Raw genomic sequence first — 21,827 nt, 5'->3', positions numbered from 1 at the left:
ATATGAGCAGGTAGAAGAATTTTACATTGCAAGAATACCAAGAAATCAAAAGTAGTTATTTGTGGTATTAAGCCTTTAGCCATCCTAATACGGAACACTTCCAGCCACTTATTTATTCATAGTTCAGACTTGCAAAATTTCACTTATCTCTCTCTCTTCCTTCTCCTCGTGACTAAAAGTCCTATTCAATTCTCAAGCAGAGACGTTAATTATTTCCTACTTTTTCTAAACCATGGTTTCAGGACCATAATTCCATAGCTAAATAATTCAGGCTCTCTGCTCTGCCCCATTCAACAGACAGGAGTACCCTCTTGTGCAATGCCAGCCACACCTCTGAGACACAATGGTGAAAGTGAGAGTAAATACATTTGGCCATATTGGGCACCTGGTCACCAGGACTGGTTTTCACGGACAGAGTAGATACTGTCACCATCAATGACCTCAACTACATGGTCTACATGTTACTGTATGACTCTTCATGTGGCAAGTTCAATGGCACAGTCAGGGCTCAGGAGGGGAGGCTTGTCATCAGTGGAAAGCCCATCTCCATTTTCCAGGAACAAGATCCTGTCAACGTTAAATGGGGCAATGCTCGTGCTGAATCTGGGGTCTTCACTACCTCGGAGAAGGCTGGCGGGCTCACTTGAAGGGTGGAGCCAAAGGGTCATCCTTGCTGTCCTTTCTAGTGATGTCCCATGGTTGTGATGGGCATGAACCGTGAGAAGAATGAAAACTCCCTCAAGACTGAATCCGACATCACACAGCGAATATCCCGACTTTGACACTGTTTCTATCCCAGACTCATGAAGGGGAAAGGCTTAGGGAGCCCTACTTTGTCATGGGCCACCAACAAAGTATACTGTACCCAGCCTAAATAGCTTATTTTTCGAATTAAAAACAGTTCCCTTAATAAGAAGAATTCTGTTACCAACTATTTAAATGGTGTATTTTCACTCTGCTACACATATTTTGTTTAGTTTACTTTTCATGATAACCCAGTGAACTAGGTATCATTCATTGTCTCCATTTTATAGATTGGAAAACTAATGGTGAATAAAGTTACTTGAAGCTGGAAAATCACAGATCCAAGAACAGAATCAAACTCTGATGCCAAAGACCTATGCTGTGATGTGTGCGTGTGTGTGTGTGTGTGTGTGTGCGTGTGTGTGTGTGTGTGTGTGTGTGTGTGTTTGTACTTATACATCCTATCCTACTTGATTAGGAAAAATCCCAAAGCCTGGATCTGCAAAAGAAGTCACTTCCACTTATCTAGAGAAGTGTATTGCCAGTAACTTATAGAATTGAAGCCAATAACCATCACTTTTTTTTCTACCCCCAGAATTTAGTGAAAAATTCACGCTTTGTTTGGTTTGGGTTTCTGTTTCCACATACTACTATTCTCCAAGGGAGAGAAAACACTTGACAAGCATGCTCACAGAATCCTAAGCTATGACTTCTAATTGAAGAGGGGTTGTTAACAGCTTCCAGATGTTTTCTAAGCATATTCTTATATAAATACAACAATAATTACCAGGAAATTTGAATACTCCCCATTAGAAGCTATATTAAGATCTGATTCTTTGAGTAAAGTTTCCACCTTAACGTCATCCGAAGATGCAGCAATAACAATTGGTTGGTGCTCAAAACGTAAGTGGACAGCTGGGAGAATTATGATTCCTAACACCGATGTTCACAGTAAAGGGAACACCTCAACCCGATGCAATGGCTAGAGAGAAAATGTGCAGTCACAGGACATACCTGCATTTACCACTGGAGCTTCCCCAGGGTCTCAGAAAGATCTTCAGTAATTGCTTGCTACATTGAACCAAAGCTACGAAGAGCAATATTTCTAATACGTATGTTCATATTGCCAACATTTTGATAAAACACACTTCTCCCACAAATAAATGAGAAAGACCTAACTTAAAAAAAAGTTGAGGGGCGCCTGGGTGGCTCAGTCGGTTGAGCGTCCGACTTTGGCTTGGGTCATGACCTCACAGTTCGTGGGTTCGAGCCCCGCGTCAGGCTCTGTGCTGACAGCTCGGAGCCTGGAGCCTGCTTCAGATTCTGTGTCTTCCTCTCTCTCTGCCCCTACCCAGCTTGCGCGCACTCTCTCTCTCTCAAAATTAAAAAGAAAAAAAACATTAAAAAAAAAGTTGATTGCTAATAAAGACAATTTTGAGTCTGATGGAATTTCTGAATTGAAGGACACTTAAGCCAGATATCAGTAATTGTCAAGGTGGTAGGTATGAAGAATTAAGCCATGCCACCTCTAAAGCACATGGAAGATTTGTAGTTGGACTAGCTTCACAAGTCCCTTGTGAAGTTTCACAATTGAAATCACAGATGTAAGGAGGTGGCAGCCTTTTCTTTAAGCAGGTCAAACAGTGGTCACATTACAAATGACATATTGAAAATGACTTTAAGGATGGTCTACTCAAACCCTTTCATTTATAGATAAGAAAGTTGAAAGCCAGAGCAGTTAAAAGACCAAGGTCCCACAGCTGGTTACAGACAGAAGGTTTAGAACCACACTTGGTCAGTTCAATCGTCTTTTAAGAAGTGATTATTTGTGTTTTTGAATAGTTGGCATTTTATTATTGTTTTATTGAATTATTTTAAATGATGGTATCTATGTTACGTGTGTGGTAATTTACATTTTTAATATTTATTTATTTTTGAGAGAGAGAGAGTAAGTTGGGGAGGGGCAGAGAGAGAGGGAGACAGAGAGTCCAAAGCAGGCTCCAGGTTCTGAGCTGTCAGCACACAGCCCGACGCGGGGCTCAAACCCACGAGCTCTGAGATCATGACCCGAGCTGAAGTCAGATGTTTAACCGACCGAGCCACCCAGGTTCCCCATGTGTGTGGTAATTTAGAGGTGTTACCTCTGTCAATTGCATCTAGAATCTGAAAGCATAATTATCAGTTTCTAATATACCTTAGTTTTTGTATACTGTTGCAAGTTGGGCTCAAAACTTTTTAAATGCCAAGTTCCTTAACTTGATAAATATCTGGAGTATGCTCTCTTGGAAATCATTATAATATTGATCTATTAGATAATAATATATTAATATTAGACCTAAGTAGACCAGACAGAATTTTCATTCTTTTAATAGCAATTCAAGAAATGAAATGCAGAATACACATGAATTTTTGTCTTATTTTAGTGATCATTGGCCGTCATCCCATCATCAATTAGCAATGATATTTTCTACATTTCTACTGCCTCCCGTAAAGTACCACTAACGCCCTTTCACATTCTGGGTTATGGGTTATGTTGCTGAAAAACATTTGAACCCTCTATTTCTCTAACAGACCCTGAGGTGGTTTGGGTTTTATTTCCATTTTCAGCAGATAAAAGGAGTCATAAGCTTATAGTGTGTCATTTCTTTCCGAGATGCAAAGACGAGGATACACTCATAGGGGCACAAGTAATTTTGGATCGGAGACTGGAGGGCATAACACAAAGCCAGGGAAAACCTCTGGAGAGAGAAAGAAATATAAGGTCTCCAAGCAGAATTAGAGTTGTAGCAGAGACAAGGTAGAAATAGAAATCCTACAGGAGTCCAATTAATAACGGCCCTTTTAATTTGGTGGACATCATTTCGGTTCACTTTAAATATGTTGCACATTCAAAATACAAGAGATAAGAGACGCAGGTTATAATCAATTTCAGTATTACTTTAATGAAGAAGATGATCAGCTGGAGGTAAATTTATGCAACTGAAATTTCCAGGCCACTTGATTTTAATAGATTTATTGAGTGAATTTCAAAATAAGTCTGCCAAGGTTTATAACTACTCATTTCTATGGCCATACTCATGCCATATTTTAGAAATTCTACTGAATTCTTTTTCCAAATATATATATATTTAGTTTCGAATAAATCTTAGCACACGTGAAAATGTCCGGTATTGGCAGAAATCTGTTTTAGATGTTTTCAAAAGACATGCAAATGAATCATTGTTTTGTCAAAATTTGCTAGCAATTTAATGTCTTACGTGGGGATCTATTTACAGATAACTTCTAATAGCAGCAAGATACCGAGTACGGGGTATAGAAGTGGTTCACTCCAGGTGCAGGCACCGAGGGAACGTACTACTGTAGGAGAATTTAAAAATAACAATAAAATTCCCCATAGTTATTTTTTTCTAATATCACCATGCACCGGAGATTATGAATGATATCAGTGATAAAATCTTCCTGAGCCAGACTGCTCCCATTGCCTATCCTTCCTTTAGAATGCTACTCCCTAACAGTAAGTGGTAAATATTTGTGCTAACTTGTAAATATTACTTATGAATGTACAGCCATCCTTCCATCCTTTGTGTTGATACGGTTGCCAGGGCAGTGCAGAGTTCCCTTGAAATAGCTGTCTTACAGAGAAAGACAGATACCATATGTTTTCACCCTTATGTGGATTCTGAGAAAATTAACAGAAGACCATGGGGGAGGGGAAGGAAAAAAAAAAAGTTAGAGAGGGAGGGAGCCAAACCATAAGAGACTCTCAAAAACTGAGAATGAACTGAGGGTTGATGGGGGGGTGGGAGGGAGGGGTGGGTGGGTGATGGGCATTGAGGAGGGCACCTGTTAGGATGAGCACTGGGTGTTGTACGGAAACCAAGTTGACAATAGATTTCATATTAAAAAAAAGAAATATCTGTATTAAGAAATTTCTAGGAGCGTCTCGGGGGCTCAGTTGGTTAAGTATCCAACTTCGCCTCAGGTCATGATCTCGCGGTTCATGGGTTCCAGTCCTGTGTCGGGCTCTGTGCTGACAACTCAGAGTCTGGAGCCTGCTTTGGATTCTGTGTCTCCCTCTCTCTCTGCCACTCCCCCACTCGCTTGGGCTCTCTCTTTCAAAAATCAACATTAAAAAATTTTTAAAAAGGAATTTCTATGAAGAAATCTGTATTGAATAGGCAGCAAAAATATAGAGGAGGTGTATATAGATCAATACTTATTACCTACACTTAAAAATTTTCCTCTTTATTGGTGTAAATGTTACAGCCTATAATGTATATACATCTTCAGTAAACAGCTTGATACAGTTTTCCATGTATATGTATCTGTATAAAGATATACATGGAAAAATGTATCAAGCTGTTTATATAATATATATAGTAGTATAATATATATAACATATATATATAGCTGTTTATATATATATAATCTTCATCTAGATCAAGATATAGGGTATTTCCATTAACTAGATGTTCCCTTTGCATCCTTCCCAGTCAATACCTAACCCCCAGAGGTAACTACTAGCCTAACCTCTATCACCGTGATAGATTAGCTTTTTTCTGACTTGCTCATTGTATAAATTGAACCACATAGTGAATAAAGAAAAAGGAAAAAAAAAGGGAAATCTGTATTTAGAAATGTTCCTTCCATTCTTTTGAGATGAAGTCCTGTGATGTTTTTCATTCCTATGTTGTGTCTATCCCATATGGACCTGTGATCTGGCTCTTATCCAGATCAGCCCTCACCAAACATCTTAATGCCCCTCAAAACCATTAATACAGCTGTTTCAGACTAGAGAGGAACAGGCTAGGCAAGCCTTGCTATAATTCTAGTTCCTCTTTCCCTTTAATTCAGCATAATTACAGATTCCCCAAACCTTCATTTTTCATTAAAATATCTAATGCACATTTTCTGTGTTTATGGGATACCCTGTAAACAAAGGGTTAAATGGTCAAATAAGCTTGGGAAATGTTGCAGAATATATTCTCCTTTGGGGAAATCAAAAGCACATTAAAGGCACTGAGAAGTCCTATAAGAAAAAAATGGATATACATTCATTGAACCCAGTGTTTTCCAGCTTACTAAGAAAATTTTTTTGCATACCAATTTTAAATATCCCACGAGATTAATGTTCTCTAGTAGGAGCTATGGGATATGCGGGTCTAATTACTTTATTATCACTTTATTGAAAAGCCATCCGTACGTTCCATGGGCAAACTTGCATCTCTAATAAATCACTTTCAATACTGTTGGCATTTTAAACAATGTTGAGCTAAATGTGAGACAGTTTCATGATTATAAACCATACTATTATTTAAGGGAAGCCTAGCTTTGACTAAACTAGAAATGAGTGCCTTTATACAGCACATTAAATAACGTTGTGGATATGTCCTCCAGAAAAATACCAGAGCAAGTATAGTTGTGAATTGTTTTTAATAGCATCTTCAGATAAAAGCTGGGCAGACAACATTAAATTCCAATTCAGAGATAACAATCTACCAAAAGGGAGCTGGTGAATTACACATACGCTTATTTTATTATTTTTATTTTTTTATTAGAGAATAAAGTGGTATATATAATTTTCTAAATGACAGCAACTTATACATTTAAGCTCCAAAACTATTTCTCCCCCTTATTTAGTCATCTCTGGAATGAATCTTCCTAGAATTCAACTCGTTTAACAAATTGTATTACACCTTTTTCTTGATTGCTTGAGGCACAAAATGAGTGATATCACTATTTGACAATATCACTATTGCCACTATGCCTACTATTTCCTTTCTTCTGAGCAGATGTCTTTTCTGAGAACATCGGGTTCAATGCTTCCCTATCAAGTTAACTTTAATTTGCATGTGATCTTAAATCGACGGGCTTTAGTTTCTCCTAAGTGGCTGCTGAGGTCTTGATGGAGAGGTTTCCCCCCTTGAATGTGTAGTTATGTTGCAGATAGCTGTTGGATGCCATGGAGGGAGATGGGAAATGATAGGGAAAGGAGAGCAGAGTGGACTAGTGGGAGGATTCCATTGTGGTCGTTGAAAGAATGCACTTTGGTATTCCTGAATTCTCGTACTGGCTTCAGTACTAACTAGTTGTTACCTCTGGCAAATTACCTAACTGGTGAGCCTCAGTTTTCTCATCTGTAATACACAATCACTGTGTTTACCACCATGTAAGTATTAAAGAAGATACTAACTGTCGGATAAAGTTTCAGGTCAGAACTAGGTTGAGAGCCACAATGATAGCATACATAAACAGTACACAGACATTGGGACTCTAGAAAAGCAACAAGTCAAAAGCCAAATGACAACCAAGAGCCCGAGGGAATATTTTCTGGCCAGAGCAAGGCAAGAGTTCTAAAATACAAGCCAAGAGTCACCTCTTTATGAGACAGGACTAACTAGTTAAACGTGTATGTTTTGGAGTCTGGCAGAATTGGTTTTAAACCAAGGTACTGAAACATACTAGCTTTATTACGACAGTCAAGTTACTTATCGTAAACCTCTTTTTACACATATCTAAATGGGATAATATTGTACCAGAGGGTAGTTACGAGAAGTATGCAAACACACACACGCACACACTTCCTTAATGTCTGGCTGTAAAACCCAGTAAATAGCCTGGCTTCACACATTCCTCCATTGTAGCACTATAAAATATGTGATAAACGAACATCTTCACGTTGCTTACTTTTCTCCAATTTTATGTCACAGAAGGAGTCTGGCCATTGTTAAATTGCATTTGGCGAAATCCCTAGTGAGTGCTATCACCAAAAATTTAGGACGGAGAGTGAAAATAAAAAGTCAAAAGCTTTAAATTTGGCATATTTGGACGCTTGGTATTTTCCTTAGTTGTTCCCCGCCTTCGCTGCAGATTCTAATTACCTGAGGAACTTTTAAAGATCCCAACACCCAAGCTACACCCAAGACAAAGGAAATCAGAATTTCTGGGTGTGGGACCCATGATCAGTAATTTGTAACCTCCCCCGGTGATTCCAACATGCGATCACGTTTGAGAACCGCTGCTCCAGATTAGCGGTCGTCAAATCTGACTGTGTGTTAGACTCACCTGAATACTTTTCAGAGTTTGTTCCAGAACCAGCGGGCACGTACTGGGGACCTGCTATAGGTCAGGGATGGTAACACACGGTTTAAATATATTGTTTTCTTTACATTTTACAATATTAGAACACGAATTCATAACATCCCTAATCTTCAACAGAACCCTATGAGGTAGGTATAATTTTCTCATTTTAGAGACTTTAAATTCCACGAGGACTTATGTATCTTATTTGCCTTATCCTCAGAATCTAGCATAGTACCTGGCACAAAATAAACAAGTGATAAGCATTTGCTTCATGACTAAGCAAACAGAATCTCATGCGGAAAAAAAAAAAAACGCGCAGAGAATTTAAGAAATTTTCCAAAAGCTGCAGAGAGGCAGGATGGAAAGCCGAACCTGCTTCAGGAGCCCATGCTTTCCACACCCTGCCACACCGCTTTTCTTGTTTGCCTGTGGAACTGTATCAACTTTCCATAACAGCACCAGCAGGAATCACGTAGGGAAACTTTAAGACTGTCGACGAAGTAATTCATCGTTTTGTGCCATCGCAAGCGTCCCCCAGAGCGGTCCTAAAACCCACTCCTGAGCCACTGCTTACACTCAGCAATGCTCACATACACTATAATCAACCTTTATGAGTTGGAAGGCAAACCCAGCTAAACTCAATCTCTTTCCTCCGTGACCATCTTCGAAGAATCCTAGACAACTCTAATTTCTCCCTTTATTTGAATTCCTAAAATACTTTTCATTTCGATAATTTATTTTGGTACACATTGCCTCCTGTCACATATGTGTAAGTTTCACGGAAGCATGCTCTGTATTTCCAGTAGAATTATGAAATCTCTAAAAACAGGTAACGACAGCATATACTGTGTCTCAGACCCTGTTCTAAGCACTTCATATATATTATCTCACTTATCCTTAGAGTAACCAGTTGAAGTAGGTACTTTTAATATATTCACAAATGAAAAAAACGGTTATATTGAAATAGTGGTCAAAATATTTTCAAATTTAGACAATACAGTAATATATTTTCTTCCTTATAACAAATTTGGTACAAGATGATCATCAGGTCGACAAGGATCATAAATTTGACATAAGATGAGCTCAAATTTTATTTCACTATAATTACAACTTTTTTATGCACATGGAATTATCTGCGTTGTCTATTGCTGACAAAGTCATAGGTATGGTCTCTTTATTCTAGTGCTCTGTCGCCTACTTTCAAAATCAAAGGAAATGCTAATTTTTTGGAGATGGGGGAAAAAGAGATGTAATTTTCCCTTTCCAAATTCACATACCAGTTGAATTTAATTAGCAGAAACCCAGGATCCATGAACTCCAAATTAAGATCTCCTGGCCCCAAAATAGTTATTAGGCATTGAACCACCTGCTACTTCATATGCTCAAATCTTTACGTAGGGAAACATCAAGTTAGAAGATGTACTTTACTCCTTATTAGCTTGGAAATATATTTTGGTTGTAGTCACATCAATTATTAGTGAACATTTGCATCAAGATTTGGAGTACTCCATTAACTGGGTTAGTCTGTGAAGGAGTTGAGAGATATTCTAAAGAGAATTGGCTTGTACCTTTGGTAATTTTCCCCAAATTTCATCACTGTTCAGGAAATTGTAAAAGAAAAACAAAAAAAAAAATTAAAATTGCAACCAGTGCTAGCTAGCTTCTATTTTTACACATAGCATCTACTTAACCACAAAGGTTGGCATTCAGTAATATACATTCAACTTTCCCATAAAGTACAAGTTCAGCCCACAAAAAAAAATGCAGATTATTTTTTTTATCTCACAATAGGGCAAGATACTGATAAAAGTCACAACCTTAATGATGCTAGTAGGATCTTAAGTCAGCTGCCAAATTGAAATCGGTATCATTCTTATTAGAGTGCCAGCAAAATTTTGCATGTTATAAATTGCGGAAAGAGCTTTATTTTGCTTTGGATAAGGTAATTCATTCACGATATATTCAGGCTAATGAATATGATTTTCTGCTGTATTATATACATACACATACATATATACATACACATATACATACATAAAACATTTTCTTTGGGGAACAAAATAAAACAGAATTCTTATTAATGTATCTTTTGAAAAAAATAAACATGTTTAAATGTTCTGCTAGTCTTTACTAAAGTTCTAGAACTAAGTGTTTGACTTTTAAACCTGACAGATGGCAGCTCCCCCCACCACCTGCTTTTCATTTTTTTTTTTCCATCTCATTTGGCAAAGTTTACCGGCAACAGCGAAAACCTAGCTTTCTTAGCAGCAAATCAGACCAGATCTTTCATTTCAAACAGATCCAGTTAATTGAAATACAATGCAACTTTGAAAAGCGCAGGGGCATAAACCGGCAGAAGAAGCTACAACTTGAGAGGTAATTAATTGCAACTTCTTTATGTGGACCAGGTCTACCAGTCTTCACTCTGACCCAATGGGCATGTCAATAGGGTTGTACTCTAATTGTTAAATATGCACTCATTAAAAAGGTACATTATTCAGGCTCTTCTATGGAATTCCCAATGAAGTTTGGTTTACTGAAGAAACTTTGGTGCAGAGCAGGTATCATGAGGTCACTGACAACAGGATTTAAAATGAAATAAGCAAACAAACAAACAAACAAAAAACAAATGGAAGCTATTAATATGAGAACAGGGTTACAATGTTCACAATTTTGCCATGTTGCCCTTCAGTACCATGACTTAGTAAGTTACTTAGCAATATCCTATGGAATGATCTTCTTTGTGCTGTGTTCATAGAACACATCACATCCAAGTACTTTGTTATACCTTCATGGGGTAGGCAATAAAGCCTTAGCTTAGAGTCAAAAATATTTAGTAGTGCCTGTTTTATTTTCCTAATGTTTATTTATTTTGAGAGGGTGGGGGAGGGACAGAGTGGGGAGGGGAGAGAATCCCAAAGAGGCTCCACACTGTCAGCAAGGAGCCCAGTGTGGGGCTCAAACACACAAACTGTGAGATCATGACCTGAGCCAAAATCAAGAGTTAGATGCTTAACTGACTGAGCCACGTAAGTGCCCTTAGAAAAAAAAAAATATTTTAGTTGTTGAATTATTAGCGAACCAAATAACAAAATTGTGGAACTAGAACATTACTTACTTATTTCCTTACTACATGAATAAGAATTTAAATAAAATCAGTAAAGCAAAATGATGCTAATTTCAAATGAACTAGGATAAATAAAAAGTCAGAACAAATTTATCCATGAACAGGAAATTTCAGTCCCAGAACATCAGTCAAATAGGAAGAGGTTCTGAAATTTTCTCTTGGTCAATTTTTCATGTAAATATTGATTCCAAAGACATAGAGTGAAAACAAATAATAAATGTTTTATATCAATAATCTATTCTATTTTTCCAGTTAAGCATCTACTAGAAGAAACTGGTTTCTTGCTTGTTTGTTTGCTAGGTCACTTTATATTTTTCAGGTTTTCACTTAAATTCCAGTTAGTTAACATACAGTGTAATATTAGCTTCAGGTGTACAATATAGTGATTCAATACTCCCATACACCACCCAGTGCTCATTACAAGACCCCTCCTTAATCCCCATCACCTATTTAACCCATCTCCCCAACCACCTCCCCTCTGGTAACCATCAGTTTGTTCACTACATTTAAGAGTTTACTTCTTGGTTTCCCTCTCTTTTTTTCCCCTTGTCTCATACGGTATTTGATTTTCTCTGACTTATTTCACTTAGCATAATGCTTTCCAGTTCCATTCATGCCATTGCGAGATTTGCAATGGCAAGATTTCATTTTTGTATGCCTGAGTAATATTCCATTGTGTGTGTGTGTGTGTGTGTGTGTGTGTGTGTGTACCTCCTTTTCTTAATCCATTCATCAATCAATGAATAATACTTTGGCTATTATACATAATGTTGTTATAAACATCAGGGTGCATGTATCCCTTTGAAGTATCTTTCTATTTTCTGGGCAAATACTTGGTAGTGCAATTGCTGGATCGTGGGGTAGTTCTATTTTTAACTTTTTGAGGAACCTCCATCCTGTTTTCCACAGTGGCTGCACCATTTGGCATTCCCACCAACAGTGCAAGGAGGTTCCCCATTCTCCACATCCTCACCGACACCTGTTTTATCTGTTGTTGATTTTAGCCATTCTGATAGGTGTGAGGTGATATTTCATTGTAGTTTTGATTTGCATTTCCCTGATAATGAGTGATGGTGATGTTGAGCATCTTTTCATGTGTCTACTGGCCATCTGTATGTCTTCCTTGGAAAAATGTCTATTAATGCCTTCTGTCCATTTATTGATTGGAGTATTCCATTATGGGTGTTGAGTTTTATAAGTTCTTTATAATATTTTGGATACTAAACCTTTACCAAATCTATCATTTATAAATATCTTCTCCCATTCTGTATGCTGCCTTTTAGTTTGTTGATTGTTTCCTTAGCTGTGAACAAGCTTTTTCATTTTGATGAAGTCCCAATAGTTCATTTTTGCTTTTGTTATCTTTCGCCTCAGGAGAAATATCTAGAGAGAAGTTACTGCTTGTGGTCTCTTCTAGGATTTTGATGGTTTCCTGTCTCACATTTAGGTCTTTCATCCAATTTTAATTTATTTTTGTGTATGGTATAAGAAAGTGGTGTTTTCCCACTGGACATTCTTTCATTCTCTGCCAAAGATTAATTAACCATATAGCTGTGGGTTCATTTCTGCATTTTATGTTTTATCTACTGATTTATGTGTCTATTTTTATGCCATTTTTATCATACTGTTGTGATGATGACAGCTTTGTAATATAAAGTCTGGAATTCTGATGTTTGCAGTTTTGCTTTTCTTTTTCAAGGTCACTTTGGCTATTCAGCTATGGAGTTTGTTGTCAGTATTTAGGTCAATTTCTGGGTATTTCGGATGATTTGGTAGTTATGTAGTTGTACTCGTGGGATCTCTCCTACTCTGTCGCCGTCTTACTCCCTCCTAAGAAATTTGGTTTTAACAGATTTTACTTCTCATGGTAATGGCTGACTATTACTATCATTTTGTCATTTGGTCTATGAAATTAAATTTAAATACAAAGTTTCCTATGGTTCACAAATCTATAATGCTTTCTATCTACAATGCCACATGCATTTTGGACTCTAATACAATATTTTAGGAATGGATGGACTTACTAAATGGATCTTGTGAGTTCTTCATATAGAAATAATCCAAAACTAGAAGATATGCAACCCAAGTATAACTGTCACACTGATGTGTTGCTACTAAGATTTGATATTCACTAAACTCCTACAGGTGGCATACTTTATACTTGGCATTTCCTGTATTTTTCTTATTATTCCTCACAATAACATTACAAAACAGATTCATTTAAATAACTTGCCCAAGATAAATAGGAAAGCCAAAACTATAGTTCAAACCTGACTCCAAGCTTCCTGCTCACAACTTCTAAACTGCATTCTTTATCTTAAAATTATCTCTGAAAAGTGCAATACTCTGCAATGGGCATTAATAACAGAGACAGACAAGAGAGACGGGTAGAAAGAGCCGGAACTTCCAGAGAGCTGAAAAGAATGTGTAGTTATCAACTCCCAAAATTTCCTCCTGTACATATGTGAAGTAAGTTCAGAACTATGAAGATTTGACACCAAAATCACACCTCAGCATTACTTCAAGACGGAATGCTGAAATTACAAAATGACCGAGGGAAGCAAAGTGAAATCAACAATACTTAGCACACAGTTACTTACACTCACGCCTCCATGACTCTTCCCTGCCACAGGGATTTGTGATGAGCAAGGCAGACTGGGAAAAACTGTGAGGGGTACTGTGGCTAGAGAGGCCTCAGCGCGATTTGGAATGTGCACCTTTAGGTGAACTGGCCGCCTCACGACGGTGACAGATTGTCGTGACGCAACAACCTGTGGCCAGATTAAACCAGCTCTAAGTCTGAACACAGTGATGAAGGGTTCAGGGAAGTCAGAGTACAGAGTACAGGTAGGAAATTTCAACATAAATTTGGTTTCAAGGGCCAGAGGCAATTTATAGAACTACGTAATATTTAAAAGGACAGTTTTACAATCCCTTAGCTCCTGGGGGGAGAATAAAGGCTACAAGGAAGGAAAAATCAGTCTGTGGCAACTACATGACGATGGGAATGAAGAAAGAAAAAATGAAAATTTAAAGTCCTGAAAAATACAAGGTAAACTTAAAACCAAAGATTCACAACACTCAAAACCCCTCTCTCGCCATCAAAGTAAACAAAATAAAATGGAGAAATAATGGAGAAATAAAACACTACTACAGAACCTAGACTTTGCTAGGCTGACAACAAAGGGCAATGTTAAACTAGGAATCTTATAAATCACCCCAATGCCATAAAAGCGGGCAAGAGGAAAGTGATATCCATGCCGAAATATTTACAAAATCAGGAATGAAATTTCACTCAACTGAGTATATTAACCCTGAAAAACACCCTTGAAACAGAATAGAACTGTAACTCTACACTACAAAAAGAATTAAATATATTAAAACAAGCACTTAAGAATGTGAAAAAAATCAAAACAAACATGAGCAACAGGAAATCTCATCCTTTGCTGCTTGGAATGAAAAATGGAATGATATGGCCACTTCGGAAGGTGATTTAGCCATTTCTTACTAAGGTAAACATAGTCTTGTCATACAATCTAGCAATCATGATCCTAGGTTTCAACTGATTTGAAAACTTATGTCCATACAAAAACCTACACGCACATGTTTATAGCAGCTTTACTTAAAATCTCTAAAGCTTATAAGGAATCAAGCAGTCCTTCAATACATGAATGGATAAACAAATTGTGCTCGATCTTTATAATAGAATACTATTCAGCAATAAAAAGAAATGAGCCATGAAGCTATACAAAAACATGGATGAACCTTAAGTGCACATTATTAAGTAAAAGAAGCCACTCTTTAAAAGGCTACATACTGTATGATTCCATTTATATGACATGCTGAATAAAAGCAAAATTCTAGAGATAGCAAGTGCATCAGTGGTTGCCATGTGTTTACCGTGGGGAGGGTTGAATAGCTGAACCACAGGACTTTTGTGAAGGAGGGGCAGAGAATGACTTTACTCCCCCCTCCTGAGAGTGGACTGCACATAATTACTTCTTTCTAAAAAAGAAAAAAAAGGAGTAACTTTCCAGTGGAGAACCATGACAAAAGCTAATTCAGCTAGGTGGCTGAGGTTAAGATCAGAATTATAAGTTATATTGTAATATGAACTCTTGATATGAGGACAATGGCATTTCAGTTCTTATGGTATTCCTCCCCAAAATCCATAATTCCAATCTAAACATGAGAAAAGCATCAGAAACAACCTAATTGAGGGGCATTCTCCAAAATCCCTGACCAGTACTCCTGAAAACTGTCAAGGTCATCAAAAATAGGGAAAGTTTGAGACATTATCACAACCATGAGGGGCCTAAAGAGCCATGAAAACTAAATATATTATGGCATTCTGGATGTGATCTGGGAATATAGAAAGAATGTTAAATAAAAATTAAGGGAATATAAATAAAGTATTGATTTCTTTTAGTAATAATGTAATAATATTGGCTTATTAACAATGACAAATATACCATGGTACAGAAAGATATAACATCAGGAAACTGGGTATGGGATTTATAGGAACTCCATACTATTTCCCTAATTTTGCTATAAATTTAAAACACCCATAAGATATAAGGTTTATTTAAAGCACTAAGCTATTTAACAAAGAAAGTGTGAATCAAGGATTGTATATCCAGCCAAGGTTTTCTTTAAATATCAACGTTACTAAAATAAAATTTCAACATAAAAGAATAAACATAAAACCATGGTTGCCAGGGGCTAGGGGTCAGGGAAAATGGGGAGGGGTTGGTCAAAGGACACAAACTTCCAGTCATAAGATGAATAAGTTCTAAAGACCTAATGTAGATCATGGTGACTATGGTTAATAATACTGAATTGTACACTTGAACTTTACTAAGACACTAGATTTTAAGTTTTCTCACCACATCAAAAAAAAAAGGTAATTATGAAAGGCAATAGATGTGTTAATTTGCTTGACCGTGGTAATCATTTTACAATGAATACATATACCAAACCATGATATTATACACTTTAAATATTTACAATGTTTATTTGCCAAGTATACCACAATAAAAATGGAAACATTTTTAAAAAGAATTTAAGGAATTCTGCGCCCATTAGCCTTTCTTGAGGAATCTACTAGAGGATGAATTTTTATACAAGTGATGACAGAGATAACTTCAACAAAAGGACTTATGTTGAATATTTTAAAACATACATATAAAACTAAAACCTGAGTGAAGATGAAGGTAAAAAATTAATTTATAAATGTTATGTATTACAAAAAAATAAAATTATGCATCTAAAAAATAAAAGAGAGAGGAAAAAGGAAAATAGAAAATGCTTATAGTTGTATAGCATGGGTGGGTTTTAAAGAACACTAGAGAAAACACACACACACACACACACACACACAAAACCAAAACCAACAAACCAAAAATGCAAACTACCAAACCAGAGAGTGAAGGGTTAAATAAGAAAACAGGGGAACAGGGCACTAAGCTTATTTTTTTTAAAAAACATAAGCATGGGTTAGTATAAATACGGACATTTCCTAATTGGGTCCTTTGACAAGACGTAGACACAATGACAACCCAGTAGCAAAGCATACCCTTGGCCTAGATCTTGCTTTCTAAATACCACTTTCCAATGAAAGAAACTAGAGCTCATTGGAGAAATGGCTGATTTTATGTCTGCAGTAAGTGAAAGTGAAAATGGGCTTGTAGCATCTTATAGTGCTAGAAAACAAGATTGTGCTCAAGAAACACAAGGATGGAAGCATGTCAAAGGAACACAGGAATCAATCTCAAGGAACTCCAAATGGCCAAAAATGGAATAAAATAAACAGTATACAAAACAGAAGAGACTCATAAATATGGAGAACAAACTGAGGGTTGCGGGAGGGGTTGTGGGAGGGGGGATGGGCTAAGTGGGTAAGGGGCACTAAGGAATCTACTCCTGAAATCATTGTTGCCCTGTATGCTAACTAATTTGGAAGTAAATTTTAAAAAAATAAAAAAATAAAACAAGTTAAAAAAAAACAGTATAGTACTATGTGCAAAAATATTTTAATATTTATGTTTTATTATATAAAATATAAATTAGGGATCATTATATACAGTATTATGTTTTATATATTATATACATTTATTTGGAACAGCAAAACAACATTAGATTTTAATCAAAAGTGACATGACCCTATACTGACATAAATAAGTTATTGGATAAATAAATAAGCCGACTACATGGGACATAGCCTTAGATAAGAATTCTAAATATACATAAGTATTCCCTGGAAAGCTAGATCTTAATTTCTCACGCTCTGGAGTATGGAATGGACTTATTCTTACATCTAAAGCATAGAATACTATAAGTATAGCATACTTATAGAATACTTACTATCTTAACCACTTTGTTCTTTATTTTCAAGATTGCTTTGGCTACCTAGGGTCTTTTGTGTTTCCATACAAATTTTAGGACTGTTTATTCTACTTCTGTGAAAAATGCTGTTGAGATTTTGATAGGTACTGCATTGAATTTGTTGCTTTGGGTAATATGGATATTTTAACAATATTAATTCTTTGAATCCATGAGCACAGAATATCTTTCCATTTATTTGTGTCTTATTCACCTTCTTTCATCAATATATTACAGTTTTCAGTGTACAGGTCTTTCACCTCTTTGGTTAAATTTATTCCTAGGTACCTTATTCTTTTTGGTGCAATGGTAAATGGGATTGTTTTCTTAATTTCTTGTTCTGATACTTTGCTGTTAGCATATAGAAACATAACAGATTTAAAGTTTTTGCACAGCAAAGGGAACCATCAACCAAATGAAAAGGCAACATACTAAATGGGAGAAAATATTTGCAAACCATCTATCTGATGCAGGGTTAATATCCAAAATATATAAAGAACTCATAGAACTTAATAGTAAAGAAACCATCAATCTGATATAAAAATGAGTAGAGGGCCTGAATAGACATTTTTCCAAAGAAGACATACAAATGGCCAACAGGCACTTGAAAGATGCTCAACACCACACTAATCATCAGAGAAATGCAAATCAAAACCAAAATGAGATAGCACCTCACACCTGTCAGAATGGCTATTACCAAAAATACAAGAAAAGTAAGTGTTGTTAAGGATGTGGAGGAAAGAGAAACTTTGTGTCCTGTTGGTAAGAATGTAAATTGGTACAGCCACTCTGGAAAACAGTAGGGAAGTTCCTCAAAAAAATAAAACAGAACCACCATATGATCCAGCAATTCCATTTCTGGGTAGTCACCTGAAGAAAACAAAAATGCTAAGGCAAAAAGATGTATGCACCCCCTAAGTTCATTGAATCATTATTTATAATAGCCAAGATATGAAAACAACCTAAGTGTTCATTGATGGATGAATGGATGAAGAAGATGTACACATACATAATGGACTACTACTGAGCCACAAATAAAGAATGAAATCTTGCCATTTGTAGCAACATGGATGGGCCTTGAGTGTATTAAGTGAAATAAATCAGAGAAAGACAAATACCACATGATCTCACTTACATGTGAAATCTTAAAAGCAAAATGAATGAACAAACAAAACAAAAGCAAAGCTCATAGACATAGAAAACAAAATGGTGGCTGTCACAGGGCAGGGGGTTAGGAGTTGGGTAAAATGAATGAAGTAGGTCAAGAGGTACAATCTTCCACGTAAAAATAAGTCATGGGATGTAACGTACAGCACGGTGACTATGGTTAATAATACTATAGTGTATGTTCGAAAGTTGCCAATGGGAGTAAATTTTAAAAGTTCTCATTATGAGAAAAAAATTGTATAACTTTATGGTGATGGATGGTAACTGGACTGATTGTGGTGATTATTTGACAGTGTATACAAGTTTCAAATCATTTCATTGTACACCTAAAACTAATATAGTGTTTTATGTCAATTATACCTCAATTAAAAAATCAGTTCTCATTAATCCATAGAGTTCAAGCCCCCAAAAAATTGCAGTTGTGTTTTAACAACAGTAAAATTACAGTAGAATTTATAGGGAAAAGTAGAGATTTATAAGTAGGCAAGTCAATCTTGTAAAGGAGAAACTAGAGTTCTTGTCTTCTGATGTCTTAAAACAGGATCATTGCAATCAACACAGGGTAGCATTGGTATAAGAACACATATTAAAGAAATACTCCAGGGGCGCCTGGGTGGCGCAGTCGGTTAAGCGTCCGACTTCAGCCAGGTCACGATCTCGCGGTCTGGGAGTTCGAGCCCCACGTCAGGCTCTGGGCTGATGGCTCAGAGCCTGGAGCCTGTTTCCGATCCTGTGTGTCCCTCTCTCTCTGTCCCTCCCCCGTTCATGCCCTGTCTCTCTCTGTCCCAAAAATAAAATAAAAACGTTGAAAAAAAAAATTAAAAAAAAAAAAAAAAAAGAAATACTCCAGGTGCTCTGCACCTCCTCATTTGGCAGAAAGCCACATCTTTGGGTGCAGTGCTAACCATGTCGCTGAACATAACGGTGAAGGTTGGAGAAAGCCAATTTGGCCCTATTGGGTGCCTGGTTACCACAGCTGCTTTTAACTTTGGCGAGGTGGTTACTGTCACCATCAATGACGCTTTCCTTGACCTCAACTACACGGTCTACATATTCTAGTATGATTCTACCCATGGCAAATTCCACAGCACAATCAAGGCTGATAATGGGAAACTTGTCATCATCGGAAAGCCCATCTCCAACTTCTAGGAGATCCTGCCAACACCAAGTGGGGTGATGCTGGTGCTGAGTATGTTGTGGAATCCACTGGGGTCTTCACCACCATGGAGAAGGCTGGGGCTCACCTGAAGGGTGGGGCCAAGAGGATCATCATCTCTGCCCCATGTGCTGATGCTCCCATGTTTGTGAGGAACACGAACTATGAGAAGTATGCCAACTCCCCCAATATCGTCAGCAATGCTTCCTGAACCACCAACTGCTTGGTCTTTCTGGCCAAGGTTATCTGTGACAACTTTGGCACTGTGGAGGGACCCATGACCACAGTCCACGCCATTACTCCCGCCCAGAAAACCGTGGACGGCCCCTCTGAGAAGTTGTGGCATGATGTCTGAGGGGCTTCCCAGAACATCATCCCTGCTTTTATTGGAACTGCCAAGGCTGCAGGAAAGGTCATCCCTGAGCTGCACAGGAAGCTCACTGACGTGGCCTTCCGTGTCCCCACCCCCGACCTGTCAGTCATGGATCCAAACTGACACCTGGAGAAAGCTACAAATATGATGACATCAAGAAGGTGGTGAAGCAGGCATCAGAGGATTCCCTCAAGGGCATCCTGTGCTACACTGAGGACCAGGTATCTCCTGTGACATCAACAGTGACACCCATTCTTCCACCTCCAATGCGGGGACTGGCATTGCTCTCAATGACCACTTGTCAAGTATGACGATGAATTTAGCTAAAGCAACCAGGTGGTGGACCTTATGGTACAAAAGGCCTCCAAGGAATGAGAGACCACTGGACCACCAGCCCCAGTGACAAGAAGAACAGAGGCCCTCAGTTACTGGGGAGTCCTCTCCCCAACTGATCCCTCAACACACTGAGAATCTCCTCACCTCTACACAGTTTCCATCCCAGATCCCCTGAAGAAGGGGAGGGGCTTGGGGACCCCTGCATTGTCATGTACCACCAATAATGTATACTGTACTCAGAAAGGAAAAAAAATGAAAAACCAAATACTCTGATGGAACAGAATAAGGAAAGCAAATACGAATAGATTCACATATGTGTGAGAATGTGAATATAACATAATATATGACAGAATTAACAGCACAAATCAAAAGAAAAATTGGTTTAGCAAATTATGTAGGAAGATCCGTCTCATTGTAAGCAAAATATAAACCTGTATCTCTTAAAAATACTTTAAAAGATGGACTATTAATTCACTGAAGTTCTATTTATAAAACAAAAGAATATACAGTTCATCATATTAAATGTAGGTGAATATTTTGTGTTCCCTAGGTCTGGGGACGCTCTTAGAACATGATTCAGAAGCACACACAATAAAGCTAAATTTATGAATTCAGTAATTTGATTTCTGTCCAATGATACTGACAAAGTTAGTAGACAGATGATAGAATAGAAAAATTTATTAGCAATGTCTAAAACTAATGAGGGATTAATATCTAGAATATATGTGATTCTTTTAAAATCCAACCATTAAGGGGCGCCTGGGTGGCTCAGTCGGTTAAGCGTCCGACTTCGGCTCAGGTCATGATCTCGCGGTTTGTGAGTTTGAGCCCCGTGTGGGGCTCTATGCTGACGGCTCAGAGCCTGGAGCCTGCTTCCGATTCTGTGTCTCCCTCTCTCTCTGCCCCTCCCCTGTTCACACTCTGTCTCGCTCTCTCTCCTTCAAAAATAAATAAACATTAAAATTTTTTTTAAATAAATAAAAAATAAATAAAATCCAACCATTAAAATACAGGAATAAAAGTAAAAAAAAATAGGCAAAGGAGACAAAAATGGGAGGATGAATTCTAAAAAGCCTAATAAACATACTCAGTAGTTTCCAAACTTATTAATAATCAGAAAAATGTCAATTAAAACACTGATGTGATAATCAAGACAGTATGGTATTGGCACAAAAACAGACACATAGACCAATGGAATAGAATAGAGAACCCAGAATTGGACCCACAAATGTATGGCCAACTAATCTTTGACAAAGCAGGAAAGAATATCCAATGGAAAAAAGACAGTCTCTTTAACAAATGGTGCTGGGAGAACTGGAGAGCAACATGCAGAAGAATGAAACTAGACGACTTTCTTACACCATTCACAAAAATGAAGTCAAAATGGATGAAGGACCTGAATGTGAGACAGGAAACCATCAAAACCCTAGAAGAGAAAGCAGGATAAAACCTCTCTGACT

General features: G+C 37.4%; 1 pseudogene; it reads left to right on the top strand.

The window, feature by feature from the left end:
• Nucleotides 1–343: 343 nt before the first annotated feature.
• Nucleotides 344–20,406, top strand: LOC125157036 (glyceraldehyde-3-phosphate dehydrogenase-like; annotated as a pseudogene).
• Nucleotides 20,407–21,827: the final 1,421 nt, after the last annotated feature.

The sequence above is a fragment of the Prionailurus viverrinus genome, chromosome X (assembly GCF_022837055.1).
Source record: "Prionailurus viverrinus isolate Anna chromosome X, UM_Priviv_1.0, whole genome shotgun sequence".
In the NCBI taxonomy this organism is placed as follows: domain Eukaryota; kingdom Metazoa; phylum Chordata; class Mammalia; order Carnivora; family Felidae; genus Prionailurus; species Prionailurus viverrinus.
This window is presented reverse-complemented; position numbering and strand designations above follow the sequence as displayed.